Source organism: Ammospiza caudacuta, chromosome 4 (genome assembly GCF_027887145.1).
Source record: "Ammospiza caudacuta isolate bAmmCau1 chromosome 4, bAmmCau1.pri, whole genome shotgun sequence".
Classification (NCBI taxonomy): Eukaryota; Metazoa; Chordata; class Aves; order Passeriformes; family Passerellidae; genus Ammospiza; species Ammospiza caudacuta.
Window position 1 is genome coordinate 42,345,673 of NC_080596.1, and position 20,597 is coordinate 42,366,269.

The following is a 20,597-nucleotide window of genomic DNA, read 5'->3' on the forward strand; positions in this document are numbered from 1 at the left end:
CCATGCCATGTCCCTCATCTCTTCCCCTCCAAGTTGTGTCTTCCTCCTTGACTTTTTCCCCATGCTTTTGCAAGATCCGTGAGCTTAGTTTTGGTCCTTTGCAATGCAGCTCATTTCCTCACAGCCTATTTTTTGAAGACAGTCAGAGTCCCCAATTTCTGTTTTTTTTCAGGTTTTTTGCAGTTGCATTTCATTTGATCCTATCTCCTTTCCAGAGTGTTTGTAAGCCTTTCTTTTGGGCTTCGCAGGATTTCCTTTAACTTTCCGAAAGGAAATTTCATTTCCTTTTGGGAAGGGAAAAGGAATCTTGCGATTTCAATGGGGACCAAGAGAGGAATCTTTGGTGCATGTCCCTGCACCTGATGGCATGCCATGCCTATTGATGGCTTGGACTTTGGGAAACATTTTTCCTGGTTTGTTATTTTTTTTTTTTTAAGTATCCATGCCATGTCCCTCATCTCTTCCCCTCCAAGTTGTGTCTTCCTCCTTGACTTTTCCCCATGCTTTTGCAAGATCTGTGAGCTTAGTTTTGGTCCTTTGCAATGCAGCTCATTTCCTCACAGCCTATTTTATGAAGACACTCAAAGTCCCCATTTTCTGGTTTTTTTCAGGTTTTTTGCAGTTGCATTTCATTTGATCCTATCTCCTTTCCAGGATGTTTGTAAGCCTTTCTTTTGGGCTTCGCAAGATTTCATTTCCTTTCGGGAAGGGAAAAGGAATCTTGCGATTTCAATGGGGACCAAGAGAGGAATCTTTGGTGCATGTCCCTGCACCTGATGGCATGCCATGCCTTTTGATGGCTTGGACTTTGGGAAAGATTTTTTTCTTTTTTTTGTATTTTTTTCATGTATCCATGCCATGTTCCTCATATCTTCCCCCTAAGTTGTGTCTTCCTTTTTGACTTTTCCCTCTGATTTAGAATCGTCTGTGAGCTGAATTTTGGCAGAGTTTGGTCCTTTGCACTGCACCTGATATAATCCCGGGCCATTTACTTCTAGTCACCAAATTTCCCAAATTTTCTTTTTTCTCCTCCAATTGCAATTCCTTTGATGGTATCTCCATTCCGGAGTGTTTGCAAGTCCTTCTTTTCTGTTTTGGCCTTCAGTGGGGATCCATTTTGGGCAAGCTTTGCTGCATGTGCCTGCACTTGATGGCATATGGCCTGCCTGCATTTTGATGGCTTTGACTTTGGGAAAGATTTTTCCTGGTTTGTTAATTTTTTTTTTTAAGTATCCATGCCATGTCCCTCATCTCTTCCCCTCCAAGTTGTGTCTTCCTCCTTGACTTTTTCCCCATGCTTTTGCAAGATCCGTGAGCTTAGTTTTGGTCCTTTGCAATGCAGCTCATTTCCTCACAGCCTATTTTTTGAAGACACTCAAAGTCCCCAATTTCTGGTTTTTTTCAGGTTTTTTGCAGTTGCATTTCATTTGATCCTATCTCCTTTCCAGAGTGTTTGTAAGCCTTTCTTCTGGGCTTCGCAAGATTCCTTTCCCTTCCCAAAAGGAAATTTCATTTCCTTTTGGGAAGGGAAAAGGAATCTTGCGATTTCAATGGGGACCAAGAGAGGAATCTTTGGTGCATGTCCCTGCACCTGATGGCATGCCATGCCTTTTGATGGCTTGGACTTTGGGAAAGATTTTTTTCTCTTTTTTGTATTTTTTTTATGTATCCATGCCATGTTCCTCATATCTTCCCCCTAAGTTGTGTCTTCCTTTTTGACTTTTCCCTCTGATTTAGAATCGTCTGTGAGCTGAATTTTGGCAGAGTTTGGTCCTTTGCGCTGCACCTGATATAATCCCGGGCCATTTACTTCTAGTCACCAAATTTCCCAAATTTTCTTTTTTTCTCCTCCAATTGCAATTCCTTTGATGGTATCTCCATTCCGGAGTGTTTGCAAGTCCTTCTTTTCTGTTTTGGCCTTCAGTGGGGATCCATTTTGGGCAAGCTTTGCTGCATGTGCCTGCACTTGATGGCATATGGCCTGCCTGCATTTTGATGGCTTTGACTTTGGGAAACATTTTTCCTGGTTTGATATTTTTTTTTTTTAAGTATCCATGCCATGTCCCTCATCTCTTCCCCTCCAAGTTGTGTCTTCCTCCTTGACTTTTTCCCCATGCTTTTGCAAGATTCGTGAGCTTAGTTTTGGTCCTTTGCAATGCAGCTCATTTCCTCACAGCCTATTTTTTGAAGACACTCAGAGTCCCCAATTTCTGTTTTTTTTCAGGTTTTTTGCAGTTGCATTTCATTTGATCCTATCTCCTTTCCAGAGTGTTTGTAAGCCTTTCTTTTGGGCTTCGCAAGATTCCTTTCCCTTCCGAAAGGAAATTTCATTTCCTTTTGGGAAGGGAAAAGGAATCTTGCGATTTCAATGGGGAGCAAGAGAGGAATCTTTGGTGCATGTCCCTGTACCTGATGGCATGCCATGCCTTTTGATGGCTTGGACTTTGGGAAAGATTTTTTTCTCTTTTTTGTATTTTTTTTATGTATCCATGCCATGTTCCTCATATCTTCCCCCTAAGTTGTGTCTTCCTTTTTGACTTTTCCCTCTGATTTAGAATCGTCTGTGAGCTGAATTTTGGCAGAGTTTGGTCCTTTGCACTGCACCTGATATAATCCCGGGCCATTTACTTCTAGTCACCAAATTTCCCAAATTTTCTTTTTTTCTCCTCCAATTGCAATTCCTTTGATGGTATCTCCATTCCGGAGTGTTTGCAAGTCCTTCTTTTCTGTTTTGGCCTTCAGTGGGGATCCATTTTGGGCAAGCTTTGCTGCATGTGCCTGCACTTGATGGCATATGGCCTGCCTGCATTTTGATGGCTTTGACTTTGGGAAAGATTTTTCTGGTTATTTTTTTTTTTTTTTTTAAGTATCCATGCCATGTCCCTCATCTCTTCCCCTCCAAGTTGTGTCTTCCTCCTTGACTTTTTCCCCATGCTTTTGCAAGATCCGTGAGCTTAGTTTTGGTCCTTTGCAATGCAGCTCATTTCCTCACAGCCTATTTTTTGAAGACACTCAAAGTCTCCATTTTCTGGTTTTTTTCAGGTTTTTTGCAGTTGCATTTCATTTGATCCTATCTCCTTTCCAGAGTGTTTGTAAGCCTTTCTTTTGGGCTTCGCAAGATTCCTTTTCCCTTCCCGAAAGGAAATTTCATTTCCTTTTGGGAAGGGAAAAGGAATCTTGCGATTTCAATGGGGACCAAGAGAGGAATCTTTGGTGCATGTCCCTGCACCTGATGGCATGCCATGCCTTTTGATGGCTTGGACTTTGGGAAAGATTTTTTTCTCTTTTTTGTATTTTTTTTATGTATCCATGCCATGTTCCTCATATCTTCCCTCTAAGTTGTGTCTTCCTTTTTGACTTTTCCCTCTGATTTAGAAACATCTGTGAGCTGAATTTTGGCAGAGTTTGGTCCTTTGCGCTGCACCTGATATAATCCCGGGCCATTTACTTCTAGTCACCAAATTTCCCAAATTTTCTTTTTTTCTCCTCCAATTGCAATTCCTTTGATGGTATCTCCATTCCGGAGTGTTTGCAAGTCCTTCTTTTCTGTTTTGGCCTTCAGTGGGGATCCATTTTGGGCAAGCTTTGCTGCATGTGCCTGCACTTGATGGCATATGGCCTGCCTGCATTTTGATGGCTTTGACTTTGGGAAAGATTTTTCTGGTTATTTTTTTTTTTTTTTTTAAGTATCCATGCCATGTCCCTCATCTCTTCCCCTCCAAGTTGTGTCTTCCTCCTTGACTTTTTCCCCATGCTTTTGCAAGATCCGTGAGCTTAGTTTTGGTCCTTTGCAATGCAGCTCATTTCCTCACAGCCTATTTTTTGAAGACAGTCAGAGTCCCCAATTTCTGGTTTTTTTCAGGTTTTTTGCAGTTGCATTTCATTTGATCCTATCTCCTTTCCAGAGTGTTTGTAAGCCTTTCTTTTGGGCTTCGCAAGATTCCTTTCCCTTCCCAAAAGGAAATTTCATTTCCTTTTGGAAAGGGAAAAGGAATCTTGCGATTTCAATGGGGACCAAGAGAGGAATCTTTGGTGCATGTCCCTGCACCTGATGGCATGCCATGCCTTTTGATGGCTTGGACTTTGGGAAAGACTTTTTTCTCTTTTTTGTATTTTTTTTATGTATCCATGCCATGTTCCTCATATCTTCCCCCTAAGTTGTGTCTTCCTTTTTGACTTTTCCCTCTGATTTAGAATCGTCTGTGAGCTGAATTTTGGCAGAGTTTGGTCCTTTGCACTGCACCTGATATAATCCCGGGCCATTTACTTCTAGTCACCAAATTTCCCAAATTTTCTTTTTTTCTCCTCCAATTGCAATTCCTTTGATGGTATCTCCATTCCGGAGTGTTTGCAAGTCCTTCTTTTCTGTTTTGGCCTTCAGTGGGGATCCATTTTGGGCAAGCTTTGCTGCATGTGCCTGCACTTGATGGCATATGGCCTGCCTGCATTTTGATGGCTTTGACTTTGGGAAAGATTTTTCTGGTTATTTTTTTTTTTTTTTTTAAGTATCCATGCCATGTTCCTCATATCTTCCCCCTAAGTTGTGTCTTCCTTTTTGACTTTTCCCTCTGATTTAGAATCGTCTGTGAGCTGAATTGTGGCAGAGTTTGGTCCTTTGCACTGCACCTGATATAATCCCGGGCCATTTACTTCTAGTCACCAAATTTCCCAAATTTTCTTTTTTTCTCCTCCAATTGCAATTCCTTTGATGGTATCTCCATTCCGGAGTGTTTGCAAGTCCTTCTTTTCTGTTTTGGCCTTCAGTGGGGATCCATTTTGGGCAAGCTTTGCTGCATGTGCCTGCACTTGATGGCATATGGCCTGCCTGCATTTTGATGGCTTTGACTTTGGGAAACATTTTTCCTGGTTTGTTATTTTTCTTTTTTTAAGTATCCATGCCATGTCCCTCATCTCTTCCCCTCCAAGTTGTGTCTTCCTCCTTGACTTTTCCCCATGCTTTTGCAAGATCCGTGAGCTTAATTTTGGTCCTTTGCAATGCAGCTCATTTCCTCACAGCCTATTTTTTGAAGACACTCAGAGTCCCCAATTTCTGGTTTTTTTCAGGTTTTTTGCAGTTGCATTTCATTTGATCCTATCTCCTTTCCAGAGTGTTTGTAAGCCTTTCTTTTGGGCTTCGCAGGATTTCCTTTCCCTTTCCGAAAGGAAATTTCATTTCCTTTTGGGAAGGCAAAAGGAATCTTGCGATTTCAATGGGGACCAAGAGAGGAATCTTTGGTGCATGTCCCTGCACCTGATGGCATGCCATGCCTATTGATGGCTTGGACTTTGGGAAACATTTTTCCTGGTTTGTTATTTTTTTTTTTTTAAGTATCCATGCCATGTCCCTCATCTCTTCCCCTCCAAGTTGTGTCTTCCTCCTTGACTTTTCCCCATGCTTTTGCAAGATCTGTGAGCTTAGTTTTGGTCCTTTGCAATGCAGCTCATTTCCTCACAGCCTATTTTTTGAAGACACTCAAAGTCCCCATTTTCTGGTTTTTTTCAGGTTTTTTGCAGTTGCATTTCATTTGATCCTATCTCCTTTCCAGGATGTTTGTAAGCCTTTCTTTTGGGCTTCGCAAGATTTCATTTCCTTTTGGGAAGGGAAAAGGAATCTTGCGATTTCAATGGGGACCAAGAGAGGAATCTTTGGTGCATGTCCCTGCACCTGATGGCATGCCATGCCTTTTGATGGCTTGGACTTTGGGAAAGATTTTTTTCTCTTTTTTGTATTTTTTTTATGTATCCATGCCATGTTCCTCATATCTTCCCCCTAAGTTGTGTCTTCCTTTTTGACTTTTCCCTCTGATTTAGAATCGTCTGTGAGCTGAATTTTGGCAGAGTTTGGTCCTTTGCACTGCACCTGATATAATCCCGGGCCATTTACTTCTAGTCACCAAATTTCCCAAATTTTCTTTTTTTCTCCTCCAATTGCAATTCCTTTGATGGTATCTCCATTCCGGAGTGTTTGCAAGTCCTTCTTTTCTGTTTTGGCCTTCAGTGGGGATCCATTTTGGGCAAGCTTTGCTGCATGTGCCTGCACTTGATGGCATATGGCCTGCCTGCATTTTGATGGCTTTGACTTTGGGAAAGATTTTTCCTGGTTTGTTATTTTTCTTTTTTTAAGTATCCATGCCATGTCCCTCATCTCTTCCCCTCCAAGTTGTGTCTTCCTCCTTGACTTTTTCCCCATGCTTTTGCAAGATCCGTGAGCTTAGTTTTGGTCCTTTGCAATGCAGCTCATTTCCTCACAGCCTATTTTTTGAAGACACTCAAAGTCCCCAATTTCTGTTTTTTTCAGGTTTTTTGCAGTTGCATTTCATTTGATCCTATCTCCTTTCCAGAGTGTTTGTAAGCCTTTCTTTTGGGCTTCGCAAGATTCCTTTCCCTTCCCGATAGGAAATTTCATTTCCTTTTGGGAAGGGAAAAGGAATCTTGCGATTTCAATGGGGACCAAGAGAGGAATCTTTGGTGCATGTCCCTGCACCTGATGGCATGCCATGCCTTTTGATGGCTTGGACTTTGGGAAAGATTTTTTTCTCTTTTTTGTATTTTTTTTATGTATCCATGCCATGTTCCTCATATCTTCCCCCTAAGTTGTGTCTTCCTTTTTGACTTTTCCCTCTGATTTAGAATCGTCTGTGAGCTGAATTTTGGCAGAGTTTGGTCCTTTGCACTGCACCTGATATAATCCCGGGCCATTTACTTCTAGTCACCAAATTTCCCAAATTTTCTTTTTTTCTCCTCCAATTGCAATTCCTTTGATGGTATCTCCATTCCGGAGTGTTTGCAAGTCCTTCTTTTCTGTTTTGGCCTTCAGTGGGGATCCATTTTGGGCAAGCTTTGCTGCATGTGCCTGCACTTGATGGCATATAGCCTGCCTGCATTTTGATGGCTTTGACTTTGGGAAAGATTTTTCTGGTTATTTTTTTTTTTTTTTTTAAGTATCCATGCCATGTCCCTCATCTCTTCCCCTCCAAGTTGTGTCTTCCTCCTTGACTTTTTCCCCATGCTTTTGCAAGATCCGTGAGCTTAGTTTTGGTCCTTTGCAATGCAGCTCATTTCCTCACAGCCTATTTTTTGAAGACACTCAAAGTCTCCATTTTCTGGTTTTTTTCAGGTTTTTTGCAGTTGCATTTCATTTGATCCTATCTCCTTTCCAGAGTGTTTGTAAGCCTTTCTTTTGGGCTTCGCAAGATTCCTTTTCCCTTCCCGAAAGGAAATTTCATTTCCTTTTGGGAAGGGATAAGGAATCTTGCGATTTCAATGGGGACCAAGAGAGGAATCTTTGGTGCATGTCCCTGCACCTGATGGCATGCCATGCCTTTTGATGGCTTGGACTTTGGGAAAGATTTTTTTCTTTTTTTTGTATTTTTTTAATGTATCCATGCCATGTTCCTCATATCTTCCCCCTAAGTTGTGTCTTCCTTTTTGACTTTTCCCTCTGATTTAGAATCGTCTGTGAGCTGAATTTTGGCAGAGTTTGGTCCTTTGCACTGCACCTGATATAATCCCGGGCCATTTACTTCTAGTCACCAAATTTCCCAAATTTTCTTTTTTTCTCCTCCAATTGCAATTCCTTTGATGGTATCTCCATTCCGGAGTGTTTGCAAGTCCTTCTTTTCTGTTTTGGCCTTCAGTGGGGATCCATTTTGGGCAAGCTTTGCTGCATGTGCCTGCACTTGATGGCATATGGCCTGCCTGCATTTTGATGGCTTTGACTTTGGGAAACATTTTTCCTGGTTTGTTATTTTTCTTTTTTTAAGTATCCATGCCATGTCCCTCATCTCTTCCCCTCCAAGTTGTGTCTTCCTCCTTGACTTTTCCCCATGCTTTTGCAAGATCCGTGAGCTTAGTTTTGGTCCTTTGCAATGCAGCTCATTTCCTCACAGCCTATTTTTTGAAGACACTCAGAGTCCCCAATTTCTGGTTTTTTTCAGGTTTTTTGCAGTTGCATTTCATTTGATCCTATCTCCTTTCCAGAGTGTTTGTAAGCCTTTCTTTTGGGCTTCGCAAGATTCCTTTCCCTACCCGAAAGGAAATTTCATTTCCTTTTGGGAAGGCAAAAGGAATCTTGCGATTTCAATGGGGACCAAGAGAGGAATCTTTGGTGCATGTCCCTGCACCTGATGGCATGCCATGCCTTTTGATGGCTTGGACTTTGGGAAAGATTTTTTTCTCTTTTTTGTATTTTTTTTATGTATCCATGCCATGTTCCTCATATCTTCCCTCTAAGTTGTGTCTTCCTTTTTGACTTTTCCCTCTGATTTAGAAACATCTGTGAGCTGAATTTTGGCAGAGTTTGGTCCTTTGCGCTGCACCTGATATAATCCCGGGCCATTTACTTCTAGTCACCAAATTTCCCAAATTTTCTTTTTTTCTCCTCCAATTGCAATTCCTTTGATGGTATCTCCATTCCGGAGTGTTTGCAAGTCCTTCTTTTCTGTTTTGGCCTTCAGTGGGGATCCATTTTGGGCAAGCTTTGCTGCATGTGCCTGCACTTGATGGCATATGGCCTGCCTGCATTTTGATGGCTTTGACTTTGGGAAAGATTTTTCTGGTTATTTTTTTTTTTTTTTTTAAGTATCCATGCCATGTCCCTCATCTCTTCCCCTCCAAGTTGTGTCTTCCTCCTTGACTTTTTCCCCATGCTTTTGCAAGATTCGTGAGCTTAGTTTTGGTCCTTTGCAATGCAGCTCATTTCCTCACAGCCTATTTTTTGAAGACAGTCAGAGTCCCCAATTTCTGGTTTTTTTCAGGTTTTTTGCAGTTGCATTTCATTTGATCCTATCTCCTTTCCAGAGTGTTTGTAAGCCTTTCTTTTGGGCTTCGCAGGATTTCCTTTCCCTTTCCGAAAGGAAATTTCATTTCCTTTTGGGAAGGGAAAAGGAATCTTGCGATTTCAATGGGGACCAAGAGAGGAATCTTTGGTGCATGTCCCTGCACCTGATGGCATGCCATGCCTTTTGATGGCTTGGACTTTGGGAAAGATTTTTTTCTCTTTTTTGTATTTTTTTTATGTATCCATGCCATGTTCCTCATATCTTCCCTCTAAGTTGTGTCTTCCTTTTTGACTTTTCCCTCTGATTTAGAATCGTCTGTGAGCTGAATTTTGGCAGAGTTTGGTCCTTTGCACTGCACCTGATATAATCCCGGGCCATTTACTTCTAGTCACCAAATTTCCCAAATTTTCTTTTTTTCTCCTCCAATTGCAATTCCTTTGATGGTATCTCCATTCCGGAGTGTTTGCAAGTCCTTCTTTTCTGTTTTGGCCTTCAGTGGGGATCCATTTTGGGCAAGCTTTGCTGCATGTGCCTGCACTTGATGGCATATGGCCTGCCTGCATTTTGATGGCTTTGACTTTGGGAAACATTTTTCCTGGTTTGTTATTTTTCTTTTTTTAAGTATCCATGCCATGTCCCTCATCTCTTCCCCTCCAAGTTGTGTCTTCCTCCTTGACTTTTCCCCATGCTTTTGCAAGATCCGTGAGCTTAGTTTTGGTCCTTTGCAATGCAGCTCATTTCCTCACAGCCTATTTTTTGAAGACACTCAGAGTCCCCAATTTCTGGTTTTTTTCAGGTTTTTTGCAGTTGCATTTCATTTGATCCTATCTCCTTTCCAGAGTGTTTGTAAGCCTTTCTTTTGGGCTTCGCAGGATTTCCTTTCCCTTTCCGAAAGGAAATTTCATTTCCTTTTGGGAAGGGAAAAGGAATCTTGCGATTTCAATGGGGACCAAGAGAGGAATCTTTGGTGCATGTCCCTGCACCTGATGGCATGCCATGCCTATTGATGGCTTGGACTTTGGGAAACATTTTTCCTGGTTTGTTATTTTTTTTTTTTTAAGTATCCATGCCATGTCCCTCATCTCTTCCCCTCCAAGTTGTGTCTTCCTCCTTGACTTTTCCCCATGCTTTTGCAAGATCTGTGAGCTTAGTTTTGGTCCTTTGCAATGCAGCTCATTTCCTCACAGCCTATTTTTTGAAGACACTCAAAGTCCCCATTTTCTGGTTTTTTTCAGGTTTTTTGCAGTTGCATTTCATTTGATCCTATCTCCTTTCCAGGATGTTTGTAAGCCTTTCTTTTGGGCTTCGCAAGATTTCATTTCCTTTCGGGAAGGGAAAAGGAATCTTGCGATTTCAATGGGGACCAAGAGAGGAATCTTTCGTGCATGTCCCTGCACCTGATGGCATGCCATGCCTTTTGATGGCTTGGACTTTGGGAAAGATTTTTTTCTCTTTTTTGTATTTTTTTTATGTATCCATGCCATGTTCCTCATATCTTCCCTCTAAGTTGTGTCTTCCTTTTTGACTTTTCCCTCTGATTTAGAAACATCTGTGAGCTGAATTTTGGCAGAGTTTGGTCCTTTGCGCTGCACCTGATATAATCCCGGGCCATTTACTTCTAGTCACCAAATTTCCCAAATTTTCTTTTTTTCTCCTCCAATTGCAATTCCTTTGATGGTATCTCCATTCCGGAGTGTTTGCAAGTCCTTCTTTTCTGTTTTGGCCTTCAGTGGGGATCCATTTTGGGCAAGCTTTGCTGCATGTGCCTGCACTTGATGGCATATGGCCTGCCTGCATTTTGATGGCTTTGACTTTGGGAAAGATTTTTCTGGTTATTTTTTTTTTTTTTTTTAAGTATCCATGCCATGTCCCTCATCTCTTCCCCTCCAAGTTGTGTCTTCCTCCTTGACTTTTTCCCCATGCTTTTGCAAGATCTGTGAGCTTAGTTTTGGTCCTTTGCAATGCAGCTCATTTCCTCACAGCCTATTTTTTGAAGACACTCAGAGTCCCCAATTTCTGTTTTTTTTCAGGTTTTTTGCAGTTGCATTTCATTTGATCCTATCTCCTTTCCAGAGTGTTTGTAAGCCTTTCTTTTGGGCTTCGCAGGATTTCCTTTCCCTTTCGGAAAGGAAATTTCATTTCCTTTTGGGAAGGGAAAAGGAATCTTGCGATTTCAATGGGGACCAAGAGAGGAATCTTTGGTGCATGTCCCTGCACCTGATGGCATGCCATGCCTTTTGATGGCTTGGACTTTGGGAAAGATTTTTTTCTTTTTTTTGTATTTTTTTAATGTATCCATGCCATGTTCCTCATATCTTCCCCCTAAGTTGTGTCTTCCTTTTTGACTTTTCCCTCTGATTTAGAATCGTCTGTGAGCTGAATTTTGGCAGAGTTTGGTCCTTTGCACTGCACCTGATATAATCCCGGGCCATTTACTTCTAGTCACCAAATTTCCCAAATTTTCTTTTTTTCTCCTCCAATTGCAATTCCTTTGATGGTATCTCCATTCCGCAGTGTTTGCAAGTCCTTCTTTTCTGTTTTGGCCTTCAGTGGGGATCCATTTTGGGCAAGCTTTGCTGCATGTGCCTGCACTTGATGGCATATGGCCTGCCTGCATTTTGATGGCTTTGACTTTGGGAAACATTTTTCCTGGTTTGTTATTTTTCTTTTTTTAAGTATCCATGCCATGTCCCTCATCTCTTCCCCTCCAAGTTGTGTCTTCCTCCTTGACTTTTTCCCCATGCTTTTGCAAGATCCGTGAGCTTAGTTTTGGTCCTTTGCAATGCAGCTCATTTCCTCACAGCCTATTTTTTGAAGACACTCAAAGTCCCCAATTTCTGTTTTTTTTCAGGTTTTTTGCAGTTGCATTTCATTTGATCCTATCTCCTTTCCAGAGTGTTTGTAAGCCTTTCTTTTGGGCTTCGCAAGATTCCTTTCCCTTCCCAAAAGGAAATTTCATTTCCTTTTGGAAAGGGAAAAGGAATCTTGCGATTTCAATGGGGACCAAGAGAGGAATCTTTGGTGCATGTCCCTGCACCTGATGGCATGCCATGCCTTTTGATGGCTTGGACTTTGGGAAAGATTTTTTTCTTTTTTTTGTATTTTTTTAATGTATCCATGCCATGTTCCTCATATCTTCCCCCTAAGTTGTGTCTTCCTTTTTGACTTTTCCCTCTGATTTAGAATCGTCTGTGAGCTGAATTTTGGCAGAGTTTGGTCCTTTGCACTGCACCTGATATAATCCCGGGCCATTTACTTCTAGTCACCAAATTTCCCAAATTTTCTTTTTTTCTCCTCCAATTGCAATTCCTTTGATGGTATCTCCATTCCGGAGTGTTTGCAAGTCCTTCTTTTCTGTTTTGGCCTTCAGTGGGGATCCATTTTGGGCAAGCTTTGCTGCATGTGCCTGCACTTGATGGCATATGGCCTGCCTGCATTTTGATGGCTTTGACTTTGGGAAAGATTTTTCTGGTTATTTTTTTTTTTTTTTTTAAGTATCCATGCCATGTTCCTCATATCTTCCCCCTAAGTTGTGTCTTCCTTTTTGACTTTTCCCTCTGATTTAGAATCGTCTGTGAGCTGAATTGTGGCAGAGTTTGGTCCTTTGCACTGCACCTGATATAATCCCGGGCCATTTACTTCTAGTCACCAAATTTCCCAAATTTTCTTTTTTTCTCCTCCAATTGCAATTCCTTTGATGGTATCTCCATTCCGGAGTGTTTGCAAGTCCTTCTTTTCTGTTTTGGCCTTCAGTGGGGATCCATTTTGGGCAAGCTTTGCTGCATGTGCCTGCACTTGATGGCATATGGCCTGCCTGCATTTTGATGGCTTTGACTTTGGGAAACATTTTTCCTGGTTTGTTATTTTTCTTTTTTTAAGTATCCATGCCATGTCCCTCATCTCTTCCCCTCCAAGTTGTGTCTTCCTCCTTGACTTTTCCCCATGCTTTTGCAAGATCCGTGAGCTTAATTTTGGTCCTTTGCAATGCAGCTCATTTCCTCACAGCCTATTTTTTGAAGACACTCAGAGTCCCCAATTTCTGGTTTTTTTCAGGTTTTTTGCAGTTGCATTTCATTTGATCCTATCTCCTTTCCAGAGTGTTTGTAAGCCTTTCTTTTGGGCTTCGCAGGATTTCCTTTCCCTTTCCGAAAGGAAATTTCATTTCCTTTTGGGAAGGCAAAAGGAATCTTGCGATTTCAATGGGGACCAAGAGAGGAATCTTTGGTGCATGTCCCTGCACCTGATGGCATGCCATGCCTATTGATGGCTTGGACTTTGGGAAACATTTTTCCTGGTTTGTTATTTTTTTTTTTTTAAGTATCCATGCCATGTCCCTCATCTCTTCCCCTCCAATTTGTGTCTTCCTCCTTGACTTTTCCCCATGCTTTTGCAAGATCTGTGAGCTTAGTTTTGGTCCTTTGCAATGCAGCTCATTTCCTCACAGCCTATTTTTTGAAGACACTCAAAGTCCCCATTTTCTGGTTTTTTTCAGGTTTTTTGCAGTTGCATTTCATTTGATCCTATCTCCTTTCCAGGATGTTTGTAAGCCTTTCTTTTGGGCTTCGCAAGATTTCATTTCCTTTTGGGAAGGGAAAAGGAATCTTGCGATTTCAATGGGGACCAAGAGAGGAATCTTTGGTGCATGTCCCTGCACCTGATGGCATGCCATGCCTTTTGATGGCTTGGACTTTGGGAAAGATTTTTTTCTCTTTTTTGTATTTTTTTTATGTATCCATGCCATGTTCCTCATATCTTCCCTCTAAGTTGTGTCTTCCTTTTTGACTTTTCCCTCTGATTTAGAATCGTCTGTGAGCTGAATTTTGGCAGAGTTTGGTCCTTTGCACTGCACCTGATATAATCCCGGGCCATTTACTTCTAGTCACCAAATTTCCCAAATTTTCTTTTTTTCTCCTCCAATTGCAATTCCTTTGATGGTATCTCCATTCCGGAGTGTTTGCAAGTCCTTCTTTTCTGTTTTGGCCTTCAGTGGGGATCCATTTTGGGCAAGCTTTGCTGCATGTGCCTGCACTTGATGGCATATGGCCTGCCTGCATTTTGATGGCTTTGACTTTGGGAAACATTTTTCCTGGTTTGTTATTTTTCTTTTTTTAAGTATCCATGCCATGTCCCTCATCTCTTCCCCTCCAAGTTGTGTCTTCCTCCTTGACTTTTCCCCATGCTTTTGCAAGATCCGTGAGCTTAGTTTTGGTCCTTTGCAATGCAGCTCATTTCCTCACAGCCTATTTTTTGAAGACACTCAGAGTCCCCAATTTCTGGTTTTTTTCAGGTTTTTTGCAGTTGCATTTCATTTGATCCTATCTCCTTTCCAGAGTGTTTGTAAGCCTTTCTTTTGGGCTTCGCAGGATTTCCTTTCCCTTTCCGAAAGGAAATTTCATTTCCTTTTGGGAAGGCAAAAGGAATCTTGCGATTTCAATGGGGACCAAGAGAGGAATCTTTGGTGCATGTCCCTGCACCTGATGGCATGCCATGCCTATTGATGGCTTGGACTTTGGGAAACATTTTTCCTGGTTTGTTATTTTTTTTTTTTTAAGTATCCATGCCATGTCCCTCATCTCTTCCCCTCCAAGTTGTGTCTTCCTCCTTGACTTTTTCCCCATGCTTTTGCAAGATCTGTGAGCTTAGTTTTGGTCCTTTGCAATGCAGCTCATTTCCTCACAGCCTATTTTTTGAAGACACTCAAAGTCCCCATTTTCTGGTTTTTTTCAGGTTTTTTGCAGTTGCATTTCATTTGATCCTATCTCCTTTCCAGGATGTTTGTAAGCCTTTCTTTTGGGCTTCGCAAGATTTCATTTCCTTTCGGGAAGGGAAAAGGAATCTTGCGATTTCAATGGGGACCAAGAGAGGAATCTTTCGTGCATGTCCCTGCACCTGATGGCATGCCATGCCTTTTGATGGCTTGGACTTTGGGAAAGATTTTTTTCTCTTTTTTGTATTTTTTTTATGTATCCATGCCATGTTCCTCATATCTTCCCTCTAAGTTGTGTCTTCCTTTTTGACTTTTCCCTCTGATTTAGAAACATCTGTGAGCTGAATTTTGGCAGAGTTTGGTCCTTTGCGCTGCACCTGATATAATCCCGGGCCATTTACTTCTAGTCACCAAATTTCCCAAATTTTCTTTTTTTCTCCTCCAATTGCAATTCCTTTGATGGTATCTCCATTCCGGAGTGTTTGCAAGTCCTTCTTTTCTGTTTTGGCCTTCAGTGGGGATCCATTTTGGGCAAGCTTTGCTGCATGTGCCTGCACTTGATGGCATATGGCCTGCCTGCATTTTGATGGCTTTGACTTTGGGAAAGATTTTTCTGGTTATTTTTTTTTTTTTTTTTAAGTATCCATGCCATGTCCCTCATCTCTTCCCCTCCAAGTTGTGTCTTCCTCCTTGACTTTTTCCCCATGCTTTTGCAAGATCCGTGAGCTTAGTTTTGGTCCTTTGCAATGCAGCTCATTTCCTCACAGCCTATTTTTTGAAGACACTCAGAGTCCCCAATTTCTGGTTTTTTTCAGGTTTTTTGCAGTTGCATTTCATTTGATCCTATCTCCTTTCCAGAGTGTTTGTAAGCCTTTCTTTTGGGCTTCGCAAGATTCCTTTTCCCTTCCCGAAAGGAAATTTCATTTCCTTTTGGGAAGGGAAAAGGAATCTTGCGATTTCAATGGGGACCAAGAGAGGAATCTTTGGTGCATGTCCCTGCACCTGATGGCATGCCATGCCTTTTGATGGCTTGGACTTTGGGAAAGATTTTTTTCTTTTTTTTGTATTTTTTTAATGTATCCATGCCATGTTCCTCATATCTTCCCCCTAAGTTGTGTCTTCCTTTTTGACTTTTCCCTCTGATTTAGAATCGTCTGTGAGCTGAATTTTGGCAGAGTTTGGTCCTTTGCACTGCACCTGATATAATCCCGGGCCATTTACTTCTAGTCACCAAATTTCCCAAATTTTCTTTTTTTCTCCTCCAATTGCAATTCCTTTGATGGTATCTCCATTCCGGAGTGTTTGCAAGTCCTTCTTTTCTGTTTTGGCCTTCAGTGGGGATCCATTTTGGGCAAGCTTTGCTGCATGTGCCTGCACTTGATGGCATATGGCCTGCCTGCATTTTGATGGCTTTGACTTTGGGAAACATTTTTCCTGGTTTGTTATTTTTCTTTTTTAAGTATCCATGCCATGTCCCTCATCTCTTCCCCTCCAAGTTGTGTCTTCCTCCTTGACTTTTTCCCCATGCTTTTGCAAGATCCGTGAGCTTAGTTTTGGTCCTTTGCAATGCAGCTCATTTCCTCACAGCCTATTTTTTGAAGACACTCAGAGTCCCCAATTTCTGGTTTTTTTCAGGTTTTTTGCAGTTGCATTTCATTTGATCCTATCTCCTTTCCAGAGTGTTTGTAAGCCTTTCTTTTGGGCTTCGCAGGATTTCCTTTCCCTTTCGGAAAGGAAATTTCATTTCCTTTTGGGAAGGGAAAAGGAATCTTGCGATTTCAATGGGGACCAAGAGAGGAATCTTTGGTGCATGTCCCTGCACCTGATGGCATGCCATGCCTTTTGATGGCTTGGACTTTGGGAAAGATTTTTTTCTTTTTTTTGTATTTTTTTAATGTATCCATGCCATGTTCCTCATATCTTCCCCCTAAGTTGTGTCTTCCTTTTTGACTTTTCCCTCTGATTTAGAATCGTCTGTGAGCTGAATTTTGGCAGAGTTTGGTCCTTTGCACTGCACCTGATATAATCCCGGGCCATTTACTTCTAGTCACCAAATTTCCCAAATTTTCTTTTTTTCTCCTCCAATTGCAATTCCTTTGATGGTATCTCCATTCCGGAGTGTTTGCAAGTCCTTCTTTTCTGTTTTGGCCTTCAGTGGGGATCCATTTTGGGCAAGCTTTGCTGCATGTGCCTGCACTTGATGGCATATGGCCTGCCTGCATTTTGATGGCTTTGACTTTGGGAAACATTTTTCCTGGTTTGTTATTTTTCTTTTTTTAAGTATCCATGCCATGTCCCTCATCTCTTCCCCTCCAAGTTGTGTCTTCCTCCTTGACTTTTTCCCCATGCTTTTGCAAGATCCGTGAGCTTAGTTTTGGTCCTTTGCAATGCAGCTCATTTCCTCACAGCCTATTTTTTGAAGACACTCAAAGTCCCCAATTTCTGTTTTTTTCAGGTTTTTTGCAGTTGCATTTCATTTGATCCTATCTCCTTTCCAGAGTGTTTGTAAGCCTTTCTTTTGGGCTTCGCAAGATTCCTTTCCCTTCCCGATAGGAAATTTCATTTCCTTTTGGGAAGGGAAAAGGAATCTTGCGATTTCAATGGGGACCAAGAGAGGAATCTTTGGTGCATGTCCCTGCACCTGATGGCATGCCATGCCTTTTGATGGCTTGGACTTTGGGAAAGATTTTTTTCTCTTTTTTGTATTTTTTTTATGTATCCATGCCATGTTCCTCATATCTTCCCCCTAAGTTGTGTCTTCCTTTTTGACTTTTCCCTCTGATTTAGAATCGTCTGTGAGCTGAATTTTGGCAGAGTTTGGTCCTTTGCACTGCACCTGATATAATCCCGGGCCATTTACTTCTAGTCACCAAATTTCCCAAATTTTCTTTTTTTCTCCTCCAATTGCAATTCCTTTGATGGTATCTCCATTCCGGAGTGTTTGCAAGTCCTTCTTTTCTGTTTTGGCCTTCAGTGGGGATCCATTTTGGGCAAGCTTTGCTGCATGTGCCTGCACTTGATGGCATATAGCCTGCCTGCATTTTGATGGCTTTGACTTTGGGAAAGATTTTTCTGGTTATTTTTTTTTTTTTTTTTTAAGTATCCATGCCATGTCCCTCATCTCTTCCCCTCCAAGTTGTGTCTTCCTCCTTGACTTTTTCCCCATGCTTTTGCAAGATCCGTGAGCTTAGTTTTGGTCCTTTGCAATGCAGCTCATTTCCTCACAGCCTATTTTTTGAAGACACTCAAAGTCTCCATTTTCTGTTTTTTTTCAGGTTTTTTGCAGTTGCATTTCATTTGATCCTATCTCCTTTCCAGAGTGTTTGTAAGCCTTTCTTTTGGGCTTCGCAAGATTCCTTTTCCCTTCCCGAAAGGAAATTTCATTTCCTTTTGGGAAGGGATAAGGAATCTTGCGATTTCAATGGGGACCAAGAGAGGAATCTTTGGTGCATGTCCCTGCACCTGATGGCATGCCATGCCTTTTGATGGCTTGGACTTTGGGAAAGATTTTTTTCTTTTTTTTGTATTTTTTTAATGTATCCATGCCATGTTCCTCATATCTTCCCCCTAAGTTGTGTCTTCCTTTTTGACTTTTCCCTCTGATTTAGAATCGTCTGTGAGCTGAATTTTGGCAGAGTTTGGTCCTTTGCACTGCACCTGATATAATCCCGGGCCATTTACTTCTAGTCACCAAATTTCCCAAATTTTCTTTTTTTCTCCTCCAATTGCAATTCCTGTGATGGTATCTCCATTCCGGAGTGTTTGCAAGTCCTTCTTTTCTGTTTTGGCCTTCAGTGGGGATCCATTTTGGGCAAGCTTTGCTGCATGTGCCTGCACTTGATGGCATATGGCCTGCCTGCATTTTGATGGCTTTGACTTTGGGAAACATTTTTCCTGGTTTGTTATTTTTCTTTTTTTAAGTATCCATGCCATGTCCCTCATCTCTTCCCCTCCAAGTTGTGTCTTCCTCCTTGACTTTTCCCCATGCTTTTGCAAGATCCGTGAGCTTAGTTTTGGTCCTTTGCAATGCAGCTCATTTCCTCACAGCCTATTTTTTGAAGACACTCAGAGTCCCCAATTTCTGGTTTTTTTCAGGTTTTTTGCAGTTGCATTTCATTTGATCCTATCTCCTTTCCAGAGTGTTTGTAAGCCTTTCTTTTGGGCTTCGCAAGATTCCTTTCCCTACCCGAAAGGAAATTTCATTTCCTTTTGGGAAGGCAAAAGGAATCTTGCGATTTCAATGGGGACCAAGAGAGGAATCTTTGGTGCATGTCCCTGCACCTGATGGCATGCCATGCCTTTTGATGGCTTGGACTTTGGGAAAGATTTTTTTCTCTTTTTTGTATTTTTTTTATGTATCCATGCCATGTTCCTCATATCTTCCCTCTAAGTTGTGTCTTCCTTTTTGACTTTTCCCTCTGATTTAGAAACATCTGTGAGCTGAATTTTGGCAGAGTTTGGTCCTTTGCGCTGCACCTGATATAATCCCGGGCCATTTACTTCTAGTCACCAAATTTCCCAAATTTTCTTTTTTTCTCCTCCAATTGCAATTCCTTTGATGGTATCTCCATTCCGGAGTGTTTGCAAGTCCTTCTTTTCTGTTTTGGCCTTCAGTGGGGATCCATTTTGGGCAAGCTTTAGTGCATGTGCCTGCACTTGATGGCATATGGCCTGCCTGCATTTTGATGGCTTTGACTTTGGGAAAGATTTTTCTGGTTATTTTTTTTTTTTTTTTTAAGTATCCATGCCATGTCCCTCATCTCTTCCCCTCCAAGTTGTGTCTTCCTCCTTGACTTTTTCCCCATGCTTTTGCAAGATTCGTGAGCTTAGTTTTGGTCCTTTGCAATGCAGCTCATTTCCTCACAGCCTATTTTTTGAAGACAGTCAGAGTCCCCAATTTCTGGTTTTTTTCAGGTTTTTTGCAGTTGCATTTCATTTGATCCTATCTCCTTTCCAGAGTGTTTGTAAGCCTTTCTTTTGGGCTTCGCAGGATTTCCTTTCCCTTTCCGAAAGGAAATTTCATTTCCTTTTGGGAAGGGAAAAGGAATCTTGCGATTTCAATGGGGACCAAGAGAGGAATCTTTGGTGCATGTCCCTGCACCTGATGGCATGCCATGCCTTTTGATGGCTTGGACTTTGGGAAAGATTTTTTTCTCTTTTTTGTATTTTTTTTATGTATCCATGCCATGTTCCTCATATCTTCCCTCTAAGTTGTGTCTTCCTTTTTGACTTTTCCCTCTGATTTAGAAACATCTGTGAGCTGAATTTTGGCAGAGTTTGGTCCTTTGCACTGCACCTGATATAATCCCGGGCCATTTACTTCTAGTCACCAAATTTCCCAAATTTTCTTTTTTTCTCCTCCAATTGCAATTCCTTTGATGGTATCTCCATTCCGGAGTGTTTGCAAGTCCTTCTTTTCTGTTTTGGCCTTCAGTGGGGATCCATTTTGGGCAAGCTTTGCTGCATGTGCCTGCACTTGATGGCATATGGCCTGCCTGCATTTTGATGGCTTTGACTTTGGGAAAGATTTTTCCTGGTTTGTTATTTTTCTTTTTTTAAGTATCCATGCCATGTCCCTCATCTCTTCCCCTCCAAGTTGTGTCTTCCTCCTTGACTTTTCCCCATGCTTTTGCAAGATCCGTGAGCTTAGTTTTGGTCCTTTGCAATGCAGCTCATTTCCTCACAGCCTATTTTTTGAAGAGAGTCAGAGTCCCCAATTTCTGTTTTTTTTCAGGTTTTTTGCAGTTGCATTTCATTTGATCCTATCTCCTTTCCAGAGTGTTTGTAAGCCTTTCTTTTGGGCTTCGCAGGATTTCCTTTCCCTTTCCGAAAGGAAATTTCATTTCCTTTTGGGAAGGGAAAAGGAATCTTGCGATTTCAATGGGGACCAAGAGAGGAATCTTTGGTGCATGTCCCTGCACCTGATGGCATGCCATGCCTATTGATGGCTTGGACTTTGGGAAACATTTTTCCTGGTTTGTTATTTTTTTTTTTTTAAGTATCCATGCCATGTCCCTCATCTCTTCCCCTCCAAGTTGTGTCTTCCTCCTTGACTTTTTCCCCATGCTTTTGCAAGATCTGTGAGCTTAGTTTTGGTCCTTTGCAATGCA